Source organism: Pristiophorus japonicus, unplaced genomic scaffold, assembly GCF_044704955.1.
Source record: "Pristiophorus japonicus isolate sPriJap1 unplaced genomic scaffold, sPriJap1.hap1 HAP1_SCAFFOLD_2137, whole genome shotgun sequence".
NCBI lineage: Eukaryota > Metazoa > Chordata > Chondrichthyes > Pristiophoridae > Pristiophorus > Pristiophorus japonicus.
Genome location: NW_027251840.1, coordinates 30,001 through 35,925, shown reverse-complemented (window position 1 = coordinate 35,925; position 5,925 = coordinate 30,001).

Sequence of the window (5,925 nt, the reverse complement as noted above, 5' to 3'; positions counted from 1 at the left end):
GTCTGATGCGGCCGGGGCCGAAATGCGGATCTCTCCGCCGTCCCGTGTCGGACCGCTGTCGGCCATACCTCGTTGGAAAGCGGCGGCGGCGCCGCAGGCGGCGGTGTCAGCCCGCTCCCGCATGGACGAGGCACGGCGTCGCTAGGCCGCTTGGCCCGCCGGGCAACCGGCATCCGCTGCAGTCTTTGGGCAGTACCATGACGACGCAACGTGGCAACTGGCGCGGGTAAAGAGCGTCCGCTGCGGCCGGACGGGTCGCACCGGAGGCCAGCGACGGCGTGCGGCCGGCTCTTTGGCCGGCGGAGGTGCAGCCGTTGGCTGGAGACCGCTTTCCGACGGCTATCTCCGCTGGTCGGCCAGCTGTGCTCGTCGGGTGCGCGGCGCGGGGAAGAGGAAGGCAAGCGGCATCGAACGCTACCACATTCCTGCGGGCCGACCCGAAGCCGAGCGCGCTGGAAGTCCGCGAAATGCAACCGGAGAAGAAAGTCTGAATGTGGCAACTGATGAACTGAAAATTGTCGGCGGCAAATGGTTAACCAAATGGGTTGAAGGTGGCAAACCATTAACCGAAAACTCTGGCAAATGGTTAACCGGCGTGTTAAGATGGTATCTTTAATAAAAGACGGAAATGACGAAGCCAACATAGCCAAACGAAGGCGGGGACGTTAGTGTGGCAGAAGGGCATGTCTTTAAGCCGTCGGGCGACTGTCCCTGCCAGTTGGAATCTTTTCGGGAAAAAGGGTGAAAAATCGGAAAGGCCTAGCCGTCCGCCGTGGGTGCGTTCGGCTCGGGCTCGGCCAGCCGCGTCGATGGGTGCCGGAACGGTGCGGCTGCGCTCCGGGAGTGCGGAGATACGGCCTGTCAAGTTTCGTCCCTGGAAGTCTGGATGGAGCTAAATCCGAAGCCGTTTGCGGGAAATTAGTTCCAGGGCTCGGCGACCGAAGTCAAATCCGTCCCGCCAACTTGACACTTGTCATTTCTGTCCTTGGGGGTTGGCGGGGTACCTGCACAGAGGTAGGAGGTGGCTGATCGAGAATTGGTGAGTTTTCCAAAGTCACGTCTCGAGCCTCCAGGTCTGCAGAGACCGACCAGGGCTGCCGCCCAACCGACTATTCACCCTTTTTGGGCGGGAATTTTTTCCATTTTTGTCCATTTTTCGGGTTTTTGGTCGGGCTTCAAAAACGGCAGCCCGAGGCCTGGCAGAGGCCGGGGCATGTCCCCGGTCGCGCCAGGCGGCTCGCGCGACCCGATTAGGCCCCGAAAGGAGTCGGGGAAATCGGCAGACCTGCCCGAGTTCAGCCCGGGGGAGGCGGGGGGCAGGTCGGTTCGGCTCAAATCATTAACCAAAGCCGAGACTTGGTCTCGCTGGCGCAACCGAAGTGCCAGGCTGGATAACTCATTAACCAGAAGGCGGCTGGAGGCAGGCAGGGCTGATGGCTGAGGCCGGGTGGAGGCCACCCGCGGCCGGGAAAGTCAAAAGTCCCGTTGTGTGGAAGTCTATGAGGTCAGATTCGGCCGCCTTACCGGGCCTGCGGTTGATGGTTTCCCGCTTGGGCAAGCGAGTCGGCCCGGCAAAGTGGCCACTTGCATTTTCTGGCAAGTGTCTGCGAACAACGTTAATGAGTTGAACCTCGGCAATTGTCGGAAGTCCCGATGAAGAAATGAAAATGCCCCTTTTGCGGGGATTTGGATGCTCATGGCCGGCAGCAGGTGGCCCGACGCCCCGCCAACTTGACACTTGTCATTTCTGTCCTTGGGGGTTGGCGGGGTATCTGCACAGAGGTAGGAGGTGGCAGAATCGAGACTTGGTGAGTTTTCCAAACAAACGTCTCGAGCCTCCAGGTCTGCAGAGACCGACCAGGGCTGCCGCCCAACCGACTATTCACCCTTTTTGGGCGGGAATTTATTCCCTTTTTGCCATTTTTCGGGTTTTTGGTCGGGCTTCAAAAGCGGCTGCCGAGGCCTGGCAGAGGCCGGGGCATGGGCCCCGATCGCGCCAGGCGGCACGCGCGACCCGATTAGGCCCCGAAAGGAGTCGGGAAATCGGCAGACCTGCCCGACTTCAGCCCGCGGGGGCGGGGGGCAGGTCGGTTCGGCTCAAATCATTAACCAAAGCCGAGACTTGGTCTCGCTGGCGCAACCGAAGTGCCAGGCTGGATAACTCATTAACCAGAAGGCGGCTGGAGGCAGGCACGGGTGGAGGCCACCCCGCGGCCGGGAAAGTCAAAAGTCCCGTTGTGTGGAAGTCTATGAGGTCAGATTCGGCCGCCTTACCGGGCCTTCGGTTGATGGTTTCCCGCTTGGGCAAGCGAGTCGGCCCGGCAAAGTGGCCACTTGCATTTTCTGGCAAGTGTCTGCGAACAACGTTAATGAGTTGAACCTTGGAAATTGCCGGAAGTCCCGATGAAGAAATGAAAATGCCCCTTTTGCGGGGATTTGGATGCTCATGGCCGGCAGCAGGTGGCCCGACGCCCCGCCAACTTGACACTTGTCATTTCTGTCCTTGGGGGTTGGCGGGGTATCTGCACAGAGGTAGGAGGTGGCAGAATCGAGACTTGGTGAGTTTTCCAAACAAACGTCTCGAGCCTCCAGGTCTGCAGAGACCGACCAGGGCTGCCGCCCAACCGACTATTCACCCTTTTTGGGCGGGAATTTATTCCCTTTTTGCCCATTTTTCGGGTTTTTGGTCGGGCTTCAAAAGCGGCTGCCCGAGGCCTGGCAGAGGCCGGGGCATGGTCCCCGATCGCGCCAGGCGGCTCGCGCGACCCGATTAGGCCCCGAAAGGAGTCGGGAAATCGGCAGACCTGCCCGAGTTCAGCCCGGGGGGGGCGGGGGGCAGGTCGGTTCGGCTCAAATCATTAACCAAAGCCGAGACTTGGTCTCGCTGGCGCAACCGAAGTGCCAGGCTGGATAACTCATTAACCAGAAGGCGGCTGGAGGCAGGCAGGGCTGATGGCTGAGGCCGGGTGGAGGCCACCCGCGGCCGGGAAAGTCAAAAGTCCCGTTGTGTGGAAGTCTATGAGGTCAGATTCGGCCGCCTTACCGGGCCTTCGGTTGATGGTTTCCCGCTTGGGCAAGCGAGTCGGCCCGGCAAAGTGGCCACTTGCATTTTCTGGCAAGTGTCTGCGAACAACGTTAATGAGTTGAACCTCGGAAATTGCCGGAAGTCCCGATGAAGAAATGAAAATGCCCCTTTTGCGGGGATTTGGATGCTCATGGCCGGCAGCAGGTGGCCCGACGCCCCGCCAACTTGACACTTGTCATTTCTGTCCTTGGGGGTTGGCGGGGTATCTGCACAGAGGTAGGAGGTGGCAGAATCGAGACTTGGTGGAGTTTTCCAAACAAACGTCTCGAGCCTCCAGGTCTGCAGAGACCGACCAGGGCTGCCGCCCAACCGACTATTCACCCTTTTTGGGCGGGAATTTATTCCCTTTTTGCCCATTTTTCGGGTTTTTGGTCGGGCTTCAAAGCGGCTGCCCGAGGCCTGGCAGAGGCCGGGGCATGGTCCCCGATCGCGCCAGGCGGCTCGCGCGACCCGATTAGGCCCCGAAAGGAGTCGGGAAATCGGCAGACCTGCCCGAGTTCAGCCCGGGGGGGGCGGGGGGCAGGTCGGTTCGGCTCAAATCATTAACCAAAGCCGAGACTTGGTCTCGCTGGCGCAACCGAAGTGCCAGGCTGGATAACTCATTAACCAGAAGGCGGCTGGAGGCAGGCAGGGCTGATGGCTGAGGCCGGGTGGAGGCCACCCGCGGCCGGGAAAGTCAAAAGTCCCGTTGTGTGGAAGTCTATGAGGTCAGATTCGGCCGCCTTACCGGGCCTTCGGTTGATGGTTTCCCGCTTGGGCAAGCGAGTCGGCCCGGCAAAGTGGCCACTTGCATTTTCTGGCAAGTGTCTGCGAACAACGTTAATGAGTTGAACCTCGGAAATTGCCGGAAGTCCCGATGAAGAAATGAAAATGCCCCTTTTGCGGGGATTTGGATGCTCATGGCCGGCAGCAGGTGGCCCGACGCCCCGCCAACTTGACACTTGTCATTTCTGTCCTTGGGGGTTGGCGGGGTATCTGCACAGAGGTAGGAGGTGGCAGAATCGAGACTTGGTGAGTTTTCCAAACAAACGTCTCGAGCCTCCAGGTCTGCAGAGACCGACCAGGGCTGCCGCCCAACCGACTATTCACCCTTTTTGGGCGGGAATTTATTCCCTTTTTGCCCATTTTTCGGGTTTTTGGTCGGGCTTCAAAAGCGGCTGCCCGAGGCCTGGCAGAGGCCGGGGCATGGTCCCCGATCGCGCCAGGCGGCTCGCGCGACCCGATTAGGCCCCGAAAGGAGTCGGGAAATCGGCAGACCTGCCCGAGTTCAGCCCGGGGGGGGCGGGGGGCAGGTCGGTTCGGCTCAAATCATTAACCAAAGCCGAGACTTGGTCTCGCTGGCGCAACCGAAGTGCCAGGCTGGATAACTCATTAACCAGAAGGCGGCTGGAGGCAGGCAGGGCTGATGGCTGAGGCCGGGTGGAGGCCACCCGCGGCCGGGAAAGTCAAAAGTCCCGTTGTGTGGAAGTCTATGAGGTCAGATTCGGCCGCCTTACCGGGCCTTCGGTTGATGGTTTCCCGCTTGGGCAAGCGAGTCGGCCCGGCAAAGTGGCCACTTGCATTTTCTGGCAAGTGTCTGCGAACAACGTTAATGAGTTGAACCTTGGAAATTGCCGGAAGTCCCGATGAAGAAATGAAAATGCCCCTTTTGCGGGGATTTGGATGCTCATGGCCGGCAGCAGGTGGCCCGACGCCCCGCCAACTTGACACTTGTCATTTCTGTCCTTGGGGGTTGGCGGGTATCTGCACAGAGGTAGGAGGTGGCAGAATCGAGACTTGGTGAGTTTTCCAAACAAACGTCTCGAGCCTCCAGGTCTGCAGAGACCGACCAGGGCTGCCGCCCAACCGACTATTCACCCTTTTTGGGCGGGAATTTATTCCCTTTTTGCCCATTTTTCGGGTTTTTGGTCGGGCTTCAAAAGCGGCTGCCCGAGGCCTGGCAGAGGCCGGGGCATGGGCCCCGATCGCGCCAGGCGGCTCGCGCGACCCGATTAGGCCCCGAAAGGAGTCGGGAAATCGGCAGACCTGCCCGAGTTCAGCCCGCGGTGGCGGGGGGCAGGTCGGTTCGGCTCAAATCATTAACCAAAGCCGAGACTTGGTCTCGCTGGCGCAACCGAAGTGCCAGGCTGGATAACTCATTAACCAGAAGGCGGCTGGAGGCAGGCAGGGCTGATGGCTGAGGCCGGGTGGAGGCCCCCGCGGCCGGGAAAGTCAAAAGTCCCGTTGTGTGGAAGTCTATGAGGTCAGATTCGGCCGCCTTACCGGGCCTGCGGTTGATGGTTTCCCGCTTGGGCAAGCGAGTCGGCCCGGCAAAGTGGCCACTTGCATTTTCTGGCAAGTGTCTGCGAACAACGTTAATGAGTTGAACCTTGGAAATTGCCGGAAGTCCCGATGAAGAAATGAAAATGCCCCTTCTGCGGGGATTTGGATGCTCATGGCCGGCAGCAGGGGGCCCGACGCCCCGCCAACTTGACACTTGTCATTTCTGTCCTTGGGGGTTGGCGGGGTGCCCGGAGATTTTCGGGAACACGATTTTCAGAACATTTTTACGACAGCGGGTACACTTTGAAAGCGCCCGAAAAGTGATGCTTTGCTGAAAGGTGCTCAATCTCAGGAAAGAGACCTTTGAAAAGAGCACTTGGAAAGTCACAAAATGAACGGTGTGCGAGACTTGGAACAATTTTGACAAAGTCTTTTGTTGTACTTTTCAAACTCTTTGGTGTTTTGCTGAAATCGTACTCTGGGAGCCAGCAGCCCCGCTTGTACCCGTGCCCGGCTCTCAGGACAGACTAGTTTCCAACGGCCCTCCGTCTTTGCGCAACAAAGGACGCTGTCTGTCA